Below are 12569 nucleotides of genomic sequence, written 5' to 3' on the forward strand. Positions count from 1 at the left end.
AATTCAAACAAATAGCCAGCACATGTAGACACAAAGTCAGAAAAGCTAAAGCACAGAATGAACTCAGGCTTGCTAGAGAGGTTAAAAGCAACAAAAAAGGCTTCTATGGGTATGTCCGTAGCAAAAGGAAGAACAAAGAAACAGTGGGGTCACTCAGAGGAGAAGATGGTGAAATGCAAACAGGGGACACAGAAAGGACTGAACTCCTCAATGCCTTCTTTGCCTCAGTCTTCTCCGATAAAGAAAACAATGCCCGACCTGAAGAATTTGGAGCAAATGATTCAGCAGAGGAAACACAGCCCAGAATAACTAAGGAGATAGTACAAGAATACTTGGCTAGTCTAGATGTATTCAAGTCTCCAGGGCCAGATGAACTGCATCCAAGAGTATTAAAAGAACTGGCAGATGTGATCTCAGAACCACTGGCAGTCATCTTTGAGAATTCCTGGAGAACAGGCGAAGTCCCGGCAGACTGGGGGAGGGCAAATGTTGTCCCTATTTTCAAAAAGGGGGAAAGAGAGGACCCAAATAATTACCGCCCAGTCAGTCTGACATCAATACCAGGGAAGATTCTGGAGCAGATCATTAAGCAAACAGTCTGTGAGCACCTAGAAAGGAATGCTGTGATCACCAATAGTCAGCATGGATTTCTGAAAAATAAGTCATGTCAGACTAACCTGATCTTGTTTTTTGACAGAATTACAAGCCTGGTAGATGAAGGGAAAGCAGTGGATGTAGCCTACCTTGATTTCAGCAAGGCATTTGACAAGGTGCCCCATGATATTCTTGTAAAGAAGCTGGTAAAATGCGGTCTTGACTATACTACCACTCAGTGGATTTGTAACTGGCTGACTGACCGAACCCAAAGGGTGCTCATCAATGGTTCCTCTTCATCCTGGAGAAGAGTGACTAGTGGGGTGCCACAGGGTTCTGTCTTGGGCCCGGTCTTATTCAACATCTTTATCAGCGACTTGGATGATGGACTCAAGGGCATCCTGATCAAATTTGCAGATGACACCAAACTGGGAGGGGTGGCTAACACCCCAGAGGACAGGATCACACTTCAAAACGACCTTGACAGATTAGAGAACTGGGCAAAAACAAACAAGATGAATTTTAACAGGGAGAAATGTAAAGTATTGCACTTGGGCAAAAAAAATGAGAGGCACAAATACAAGATGGGTGACACCTGGCTTGAGAGCAGTACACGTGAAAAGGATCTAGGAGTCTTGGTTGACCACAAACTTGACATGAGCCAACAGTGTGACGCGGCAGCTAAAAAAGCCAATGCAATTCTGGGCTGCATCAATAGGAGTATAGCATCTAGATCAAGGGAAGTAATAGTGCCACTGTATTCTGCTCTGGTCAGACCTCACCTGGAGTACTGTGTCCAGTTCTGGGCACCACAGTTCAAGAAGGACACTGACAAACTGGAACGTGTCCAGAGGAGGGCAACCAAAATGGTCAAAGGCCTGGAAACGATGCCTTAGGAGGAACGGCTAAGGGAGCTGGGCATGTTTAGCCTGGAGAAGAGGAGGTTAAGGGGTGATATGATAGCCATGTTCAAATATATAAAAGGATGTCACATAGAGGAGGGAGAAAGGTTGTTTTCTGCTGCTCCAGAGAAGCGGACACGGAGCAATGGATCCAAACTACAAGAAAGAAGATTTCACCTAAACATTAGGAAGAACGTCCTGACAGTAAGAGCTGTTTGACAGTGGAATTTGCTGCCAAGGAGTGTGGTGGAGTCTCCTACTTTGGAGGTCTTTAAGCAGAGGCTTGACAACCATATGTCAGGAGTGCTCTGATGGTGTTTCCTGCTTGGCAGGGGGTTGGACTCGATGGCCCTTGTGGTCTCTTCCAACTCTATGATTCTATGATTCTATTCTATGATTCTATGGACATTTTTGACTCTACAATGGTCATTCAGAATCGCTTCCATGACTTTACCCCCATCCCAGTTATGTTTATACTTTATAGCTGTTATGTATCCAGCATCTAACTCCCTCAGCCAGTCTATGATATACTTGGGGCACTTGCCACAAATTCTGCCTTAGAGCCTTGGCTATGAGGAAGAACCAGATTACTGATGGTGCTGTTGCCATGGTTCCCATGAAAGCAACACATGACCCAAATGTTTTGATCAAAAGATCCTGTGGAAAGCAGGATCTGATACACTGGCAGCTTTAGAAAATTGTTCAGCTGAATTCATTTTCAAAAGGGTTTAAAAACAAAACAAAAAACCCCATATTTATTGTTCTGTGATTATAGGACTCACACTTCATTTTGCTGACAAAGGTAAAGGTAAAGGACTCCTAGATGGTTAAGTCCAGCCAAACTTGACTATGGGGTGTGGTGCTCATCTTGCTTCAGGCTGAGGGAGCCGGCGTTTGTTCACAGACAACTTTCCGGGTCATGTGCCCAGCAGGACTAAACCGCTTTTGGCACAACAGGACACTGTGGTGGAAACTAGAGCACATGGAAACGCTGTTTACCTTCCTGCCGCAGTGGTACCTATTTATCTACTTGTACTGGTGGGCTTTCAAACTGCTAGGTTGGCAGGAGCTGGGAGCGAGCAATGGGAGCTCAGCCCATTGTGGGAATTCAAATCACCAGCCTTCCAATTGGCAAGCCCAAGAGGCTCAGTGGTTTAGACCACAGCACCACCTACTCCCTCTATGACAGACTAATGCAAATTGAGGAGAAAAGCTTTTAAATAAGACAATATTCACCTATTTCCTTTTACTGCAATCTACTGCATGCCTTCTTGAGTCAGTGAAACAGTGGGATACATAACATTTCAACATGAATTAATTAAAATATTACTATAATTGTTACTATTCATGTGCTTAAAAAGAAGGGATTATTTTCTTTTTTAAAATTGTTTTTACTGAAATATTTTCAATACATATAGAGTACATATAGAGTCTCTCTTTTCAGTTCATAGAGTCCTGTCTACAGGTCTCTTAAATTTGGTGTGAGACACTGTTATCATGGGCACTGTGAAAGGAGAAGGATGTGGTGAGAGAGAGGGGGGAGAAAGAAGGGGGGTAGAAGATGACCGTATTTTCAACCCATAAAAGGAAAAGTTCTGCACAATCTAATTGAGATAGAATTGTAAAGAAATAATAAATATATAATACTAATATATATAAATATAAAAATAAATAAATAAATTAGACTAAAAACTGGAAAAGACCAAGAACAATATGTTTTATGATGCAATTGTATGCACCTCAACTCAGAAATATAAATGAATCATGGTTGTTTTAAATTGACAGGTTATTGTACTGTGCTCCGCCCTTAGATTTGCTTGTTTCATGACATTGTCAAGGTACAAAGAGCCTGAAATACACAGAAACCAAGGAGGAGAAATGTAGAGAGGTCAGAGCTCTAGTAAAAGCTAAAGAGAATGAGTACATTTGAAGGTAAGTCACTGATTCTTACATAGGAAAAGTAACCAGTGGAGTGAATTTGTTTTGAAACATGCAGAAACATCGCCACATCTGCATGCAGAAGACAAGCAGGTGAGTGGTACAATTCAAAGCAAAACCAAGAAACTTAAGCTGGAAATAGGGGAGACTGACTAAGACGGTAATCCAATGCACATTTACCTGGGAGCAAGTCCCACTGAATTTACGTCTATGTTAACATGTATAGGATTATACTGTACAGAGATTACAGTAATCCTTTCAGGACAAAATTAGGGAGGAACTAAAATATAAGCAGAATCAACAGCAAGGTTTTTTTATTTTTTAGCAATAGTTGATCACTGAAAAAGATAGGTAAGTAAAGGTGAAATCTGATATGATCAAAAATAATACCAAGCTCTCTAGCCCCAAGAAAAATAAACAAAAGGAAAAGGAAAGGAAGAGTCTGAATGATAAAACAGTCTCTATCATTCCTCCTCAGTCCAGTCCCATGCAGCATTACATCATGAAGCCTACTGAAGCCAGACTGTGTTATGATGGGGGCAAAGGATCCCGTCTCCTCAGTGGCGTAGTGTGGGGGGTGCAGGGGGGGCTGGCCGCACCGGGCACAACATCTGGGGGTTAGGGTTAGGGGGCGCAAATCCACGGGTTAGGGGGCGCAAATTACTTGCCTTGCCCCGGGTGGTGACAACCCACGCTACGCCACTGCATCTCCCAACCTCCAGCAACAAAGGAACAACTCGAGGCAATGGTAGCCTCCAGGATGGAGGAGATTCTGAAACATATGTGGGGGTGCCAGCAGGGCTTCTGCACCTTTGTGTGGAGTTGCTTGACAGCAGCATCCCAGGTGTCTCATCTACCCAATAATCGTCTTCCATGGAGCATGCAAGTGTGCAGAAACCTGTGTAGGGAAGGCAGTTATTTGTTTTATTGTTCCTTATCTAGGCAATATATGGTCTGCTCTTCATTGAATCATAGAATCATAGAATCATAGAATCCTAGAGTTGGAAGAGACCACAAGGGCCATCGAGTCCAACCCCCTGCCAAGCAGGAAACACCATCAGAGCACTCCTGACATATGGTTGTCAAGCCTCTGCTTAAAGACCTCCAAAGTAGGAGACTCCACCACACTCCTTGGCAGCAAATTCCACTGTCGAACAGCTCTTACTGTCAGGAAGTTCTTCCTCATGTTTAGGTGGAATCTTCTTTCTTGTAGTTTGGATCCATTGCTCCGTGTCCGCTTCTCTGGAGCAGCAGAAAACAACCTTTCTCCCTCCTCTATGTGACATCCTTTTATATATTTGAACATGGCTATCATATCACCCCTTAACCTCCTCTTCTCCAGGCTAAACATGCCCAGCTCCCTTAGCCGTTCCTCATAAGGCATCGTTTCCAGGCCTTTGACCATTTTGGTTGCCCTCCTCTGGACACGTTCCAGTTTGTCAGTGTCCTTCTTGAACTGTGGTGCCCAGAACTGGACACAGTACTCCAGGTGAGGTCTGACCAGAGCAGAATACAGTGGCACTATTACTTCCCTTGATCTAGATGCTATACTCCTATTGATGCAGCCCAGAATTGCATTGGCTTTTTTAGCTGCTGCGTCACACTGTTGGCTCATGTCAAGTTTGTGGTCAACCAAGACTCCTAGATCCTTTTCACATGTACTGCTCTCAAGCCAGGTGTCACCCATCTTGTATTTGTGCCTCTCATTTTTTTTGCCCAAGTGCAATACTTTACATTTCTCCCTGTTAAAATTCATCTTGTTTGTTTTTGCCCAGTTCTCTAATCTGTCAAGGTCGTTTTGAAGTGTGATCCTGTCCTCTGGGGTGTTAGCCACCCCTCCCAGTTTGGTGTCATCTGCAAATTTGATCAGGATGCCCTTGAGTCCATCATCCAAGTCGTTGATAAAGATGTTGAATAAGACCGGGCCCAAGACAGAACCCTGTGGCACCCCACTAGTCACTCTTCTCCAGGATGAAGAGGAACCATTGATGAGCACTCTTTGGGTTCGGTCAGTCATCCAGTTACAAATCCACTGAGTGGTAGCATAGTCAAGACCACATTTTACCAGTTTCTTTACAAGAATATCATGGGGCACCTTGTCAAATGCCTTGCTGAAATCAAGGTAGGCTACATCCACTGCGTTCCCTTCATCTACCAGGCTTGTAATTCTGTCAAAAAACGAGATCAGGTTAGTCTGACATGACTTATTTTTCAGAAATCCATGCTGACTATTGGTGATCACAGCATTCCTTTCTAGGTGCTCACAGACTGTTTGCTTAATGATCTGCTCCAGAATCTTCCCTGGTATTGATGTCAGACTGACTGGGCGGTAATTATTTGGGTCCTCTCTTTTCCCCTTTTTGAAAATAGGGACAACATTTGCCCTCCTCCAGTCTGCCGGGACTTCGCCTGTTCTCCAGGAATTCTCAAAGATGACTGCCAGTGGTTCTGAGATCACATCTGCCAGTTCTTTTAATACTCTTGGATGCAGTTCATCTGGCCCTGGAGACTTGAATACATCTAAACTGGCCAAGTTTCTTGTACTATTTCCTTAGTTATTCTGGGCTGTGTTTCCTTTGCTGAATCATTTGCTCCAAATTCTTCAGGTCGGGCATTGTTTTCCTTATCGGAGAAGACTGAGGCAAAGAAGGCATTGAGGAGTTCAGCCCTTTCTGTGTCCCCTGTTTGCATTTCACCATCTTCTCCTCTGAGTGACCCCACTGTTTCTTTGCTCTTCCTTTTGCTACGAACATACCCATAGAAGCCTTTTTTGTTGCTTTTAACCTCTCTAGCAAGCCTGAGTTCATTCTGTGCTCTAGCTTTTCTGACTTTGTGTCTACACGTGCTGGCTATTTGTTTGAATTCCTCTTTGGTGGTTTCCCCCCTTTTCCATTTTTTGTACACATCCTTTTTTAATCTTAACTCAGTTAAAAGTTCTTTAGATAGCCACCCTGGCTTCTTTAGGCACCTTCCATGTTTCCCTCTCATTGGTATTGCCTGACGTTGTGCTTTTAGTATCTCCCTCTTAACAAACTCCCAGCCATCATGAACTCCCTTTCCTTTTAGTATTACTGTCCATGGGATCTCACCCAGCACTTCCCTAAGTTTTATGAAGTCGGCTTTCTTAAAGTCAAGAAATTGAGTCCTAGTATGCTTGGCTGCTCCCTTCCGCTGTATTGTAAACTTCAGAAGAGCATGATCACTCGCGCCTAATGATCCTTCCACTTCTACCCCACTAACCAGGTCATCAACATTGGTTAGGACCAGATCTAAAATGGCTGTTCCTCTTGTTGCTTCTCCCACTTTCTGGACAATGAAGTTGTCTGCAAGGCCAGTGAGGAATCTGTTTGACCTTATGCTCTTGGCTGAGTTTGACATCCAACAAATATCCGGGTAATTGAAGTCCCCCATTACTACTATCTCCCTTCCTTTTGCATGCTTGGCCATCTGTTCCAGGAAGGCATCATCTATGTCCTCCGTTTGGCTTGGGGATCTATAGTAAACTCCCACAATGAGGTCACTGTTATTCTTCTCTCCCTTAATTTTGACCCAAATGCTCTCACTTTGGCTTTGATGTTCTAAATCTTGGATCTCTTCACAGGTATACACATCCCTGACATATAACGCCACTCCTCCTCCTTTCTTGTCTGGTCTGTTTCTCTGAAATAGATTGTATCCCCCCATTATTACATTCCAATCGTGGGACTTATCCCACCAGGTTTCAGTGATGCCTATTATGTCATATTTAGTTTGCTGTACCAAGAGCTCAAGCTCATCTTGTTTATTTCCCATGCTTTGCGCATTAGTGTACAGACATTGAAGTCCATTAATCATTCCCCCGTGTCTCTTATTTAAGGATTTTTTCCTCCCACCACTAGGTCTGCGTGCTGTTTGCTCCATTTGGTCTATGACATTTGGATGATCATCTTCATCAATTGATAGGCTCCTACCTTCAGGAGCACTGTCTCCCTCCCCCACATTAGTCAGTTTAAAGCCCTCCTAATGAGGTTTCTGAGATTTTTGGCAAAAACATTTCTCCCAACTGTTGTGAGGTGCAGCCCATCGCTTGCCAGAAGTCCATCTTCAAGAAACTGCAGTCCGTGATCTAAGAATCCAAACCGTTCCTGTTTACACCATCTGCGAAGCCAGCTGTTCACTTCCACTATTTTCCCCTCTATTCCACTATTCCACTATTGAAACTACCCCAGAGAGGGGTGCAATATGCAAAAATAATGCATAATACATTTATCAGTCACATAAAAGAAGCAGTTTAAATCAACAGATTCTGTGAGAGCAGCTACCCACCTCCACAGCCACCTTAATCAAAAGCTTGGACAAACGTTTTTAACTGATGTTTGAAACCTATCAGGGTTTGTGCCGGTTGAATCTTCTGAGAATGTCATATTTCCCATATCAAACCCTCCATTAAGAGGGTGTCCCTACTGGACCTTAATATTTGGGCAGGCATTCTAGGGAGCCAGCAATCCCTCAAGGATCTGGGCCCTTAGAAGTAGTGTAGCGTGGGGGGCCATGGCCCTGGATACAAATTTATGAGGGGGCGCAGCCAGGCACCTTCATGACAGGCTCCCACATCAAGGCCAGAGCCACAGGGAGGCAAGACTTGCCCAGCCTGGGCCTTTGGGGCTGAGGTGGTGGTGCCTTCTTCTCATGGCCAGTGAAGGGAGGCAGGCCGAGAGGGGGAGGGTGCTGCCGCCGCCACCCACCAAGGAGGGAGGGAGGGAGGGGGGACGAGGGAGGTGGGAAAGCACTGCTGGAGCCACACGGGTTGGCCAGCCGGTCTCGCTGCAAGGAGGGTGAAGGGACACAGTGGTGCTCCTGCTTCACGTTCCTCTGTCTTATCTCTGATCCCAAGTTGCGGCTAGTTTGAAAAGAGACTCCCTTGAATAGATGCTGGCCAGCGAAGGGACTGACCGCTGCCCAGTCCATCAGGAGGGTGCAACACTTGCGTCGTCCCAAGCGCCAGTGTGTCCTATAGCTTCCTGCTGAAATCCTGCAGCTTTTCATTCTGCAAGTGTTCTTTGGGGTGAGGGCGCCACTTTTGTTGTGTGAAACAGCAACTGTGCAGCTCCAGATGGCAGTAATGTGGCAAAAATGCAACCATTAAGAAGTGTAATTGTGTGTGGTCCAGTATAAATCCTCTGTGGTGTGGAGGGTGTGGGAGGGCACTGGGCGCTGAGTTACACCATATTTTACATTCTGTTGTGGTGGTGTGGGCAGGGCAGCTATCATTGCAGGGCTGGCCATTTACATTTCCCCCTCCCACTTAAATCTACAGGTGGGGATTTTCTTGCACCAGATCTAGGGCTGATGTAAAGTTGCACCACTGATGGAGTCATGTCTGCAATTTGGAGGAATGTAGGTTAGGGCATAAGTGTGCTCCTGCTTTGTTCCAACCCCATCCTGCCCTTGACCCTGCCTGCTTTTAGCCATTGTGCTGGTATATCTTTGCGGGCAGAACAGCCCTGCTGGAGTGCTCTTCCAGCATAGCTGCCACAGTGGCAGCTTGCCACTGCCAAACCCTTCACCTGGCAGATCCTGCCAAACCCTTCACCTGGCAGATCCTGAGTATAGGATATTGCTGTTTGTTTCATTAACTAATCTTCTTGATATATCCTCACTTTCATTGTTTCTGATCATTTTCATAGTATGAACTTGGTTTTCACAGTTCGGTTCTGTCTTGGCTTTTCCCTTTTATCTTTCTAAGTATACATCATGTTTCTGTTAATAGTTCTTTAATCAGTTTGTCAGGGTTCCACAAGGCTCAGTTTCATATTTTGTGCTTTTTATCCTTTATTTTTGTCCTTTCAAACCTCTTGTACATTTTTTGGCATTAATTATCTTCTCTCTACTTTTTTGAGCAGGCTGCAATCCTATACTAACCACCTGGGAGTAAACCTCATTGCACACAGTACAGCTCCCTCCAGACAACCTGTTTATAAAGCATTCACCTGATTTGCTTTCTCAAAGTATTTATTGAGCATTCATTCATCCCAATTTTTTTCCCCAATATATGACAATGAGCATTCATCCTGCATTCATTCCTTTTTATTGTCCCCATGTCTTTCCCATTAATCATTTATTCTTCCCACACTTTTCAGTGCGTGTCTCCATCACTTTCTAAACTGCAAAAAGTCTGGTTGTTTTTTAAGTTGCATTTATTGTGATAGAGCATCAGGGCCCTTGAATACACTTTAACTTGTCAACCGCCTGCAAAAGGGATTGAGGGGTACAGGTTGAGGGGTGCAACCTGCCCTAGTGCTATTCAAGGCTGCAGCAACCATACACAGCCCAACAAGACAACGACAAGAATCCACCAACAGCATACAAATCAATATGGCTAACCTGATTCAAACACACACACACCCCACTCACACACAAAAACAAAGTTCACCACAGCCAACCACAAACAAGCAACCGCACCCTAGGCCAAACCCAATTTCTCTCACCACCAAAGGAACACAAGTGAATAGCAAAGAGAACCTGCACAAATGATGCTGACACAAAACCCCACACATACATTAAGCAAAATAGAAACATCGCCTCCTGACCCCACCCCCACCCACCATGGCCCCCTCTTCTCCCCTTTTCTTCCTAATGTAACCCTAATGTCTCAGCAAATGAAACTGAGCTATGGAAAATGTAACTGAAAAAAAGAGAGAGTCATAGCCCCTTTGTTCAGACCACACCTGGAGTGCAGTGTCCAATTCTGGGTGTCACCATTTAAGAACGATATTGACAACCTGGAACTTGTATAGAGGAGGGCAACCAAGATGGTCAAGGCCCTGGAAACCAAGCCTTGCAAGGAACAGCTGAAAGAGCTGGGTATGTTTAGTCTGGGAAAGAGGAGACTGAGAGGAGATATATGGCCACCTTCAAATATCCAAAAGACTGTCCCATGGAGGATGGAGCAAGCTTGCTTTCTCCTGCTTCAGAGGGCATGACCCAAATCAGTGGCTTCAAGTTAAAAGAAAGGAGATTCCAACTAAACAACAGGAAGAACTTTCTGGCAGTAAGAGCTGTTCAACAGTGGAATGGACTCTCCTTCCTTGGAGGTTTTTAAGAAGAGGTTGGATGGCCATCTGTTATGTATGGACTAGTTGAGATTCCTGCATTGCAGGGGGTTGGACTAGATGACCCTAGGGGTTCCTTCCAACTCTGCAATTCTTTGATTCTATGAAAAATAGTGACAGTCTGGAGCTGCTCCAGGACTTCCACTTCTAGTTAAAACTTATGAATAATTGCTCTGCACTTCTTTCAAAGAGAGGATTTCATTCTTTTATCATTCAGACTCTTCCTTTCCTTTTCCTTTTGTTTATTTTTCTTGGGGCTAGAGAGCTTGGTATTATTTTTGATCATATCAGATTTCACCTTTACTTACTTATCTTTTGCTAAAAAATAAAAAATCTGCTTGCTGTTGATTCTGCTTATATTTTAGTTCCTCCCTAATTTTGTCCTGAAAGGATTACTGTAATCTCTGTACAGTATAATCCTATACATGTTAACATAGACGTAAATTCAGTGGGACTTGCTCCCAGGTAAATGTGCATTGGATTACCGTCTTAGTCAGTCTCCCCTATTTCCAGCTTAAGTTTCTTGGTTTTGCTTTGAATTGTACCACTCACCTGCTTGTCTTCTGCATGCAGATGTGGCGATGTTTCTGCATGTTTCAAAACAAATTCACTCCACTGGTTACTTTTCCTATGTAAGAATCAGTGACTTACCTTCAAATGTACTCATTCTCTTTAGCTTTTACTAGAGCTCTGACCTCTCTACATTTCTCCTCCTTGGTTTCTGTGTATTTCAGGCTCTTTGTACCTTGACAATGTCATGAAACAAGCAAATCTAAGGGCGGAGCACAGTACAATAACCTGTCAATTTAAAACAACCATGATTCATTTATATTTCTGAGTTGAGGTGCATACAATTGCATCATAAAACATATTGTTCTTGGTCTTTTCCAGTTTTTAGTCTAATTTATTTATTTATTTTTATATTTATATATATTAGTATTATATATTTATTATTTCTTTACAATTCTATCTCAATTAGATTGTGCAGAACTTTTCCTTTTATGGGTTGAAAATACGGTCATCTTCTACCCCCCTTCTTTCTCCCCCCTCTCTCTCACCACATCCTTCTCCTTTCACAGTGCCCATGATAACAGTGTCTCACACCAAATTTAAGAGACCTGTAGACAGGACTCTATGAACTGAAAAGAGAGACTCTATATGTACTCTATATGTATTGAAAATATTTCAGTAAAAACAATTTTAAAAAAGAAAATAATCCCTTCTTTTTAAGCACATGAATAGTAACAATTATAGTAATATTTTAATTAATTCATGTTGAAATGTTATGTATCCCACTGTTTCACTGACTCAAGAAGGCATGCAGTAGATTGCAGTAAAAGGAAATAGGTGAATATTGTCTTATTTAAAAGCTTTTCTCCTCAATTTGCATTAGTCTGTCATAGAGGGAGTAGGTGGTGCTGTGGTCTAAACCACTGAGCCTCTTGGGCTTGCCAATTGGAAGGCTGGTGATTTGAATTCCCACAATGGGCTGAGCTCCCATTGCTCGCTCCCAGCTCCTGCCAACCTAGCAGTTTGAAAGCCCACCAGTACAAGTAGATAAATAGGTACCACTGCGGCAGGAAGGTAAACAGCGTTTCCATGTGCTCTAGTTTCCACCACAGTGTCCTGTTGTGCCAAAAGCGGTTTAGTCCTGCTGGGCACATGACCCGGAAAGTTGTCTGTGAACAAACGCCGGCTCCCTCAGCCTGAAGCAAGATGAGCACCACACCCCATAGTCAAGTTTGGCTGGACTTAACCATCTAGGAGTCCTTTACCTTTACCTTTGTCAGCAAAATGAAGTGTGAGTCCTATAATCACAGAACAATAAATATGGGGTTTTTTGTTTTGTTTTTAAACCCTTTTGAAAATGAATTCAGCTGAACAATTTTCTAAAGCTGCCAGTGTATCAGATCCTGCTTTCCACAGGATCCTTTGATCAAAACATTTGGGTCATGTGTTGCTTTCATGGAAACCATGGCAACAGCACCATCAGTAATCTGGTTCTTCCTCATAGCCAAGGCTCTAAGGCAGAATTTGTGGCAAG

The sequence above is a fragment of the Podarcis bocagei genome (assembly GCF_964188305.1).
Source record: "Podarcis bocagei genome assembly, chromosome: 8".
NCBI lineage: Eukaryota > Metazoa > Chordata > Lepidosauria > Squamata > Lacertidae > Podarcis > Podarcis bocagei.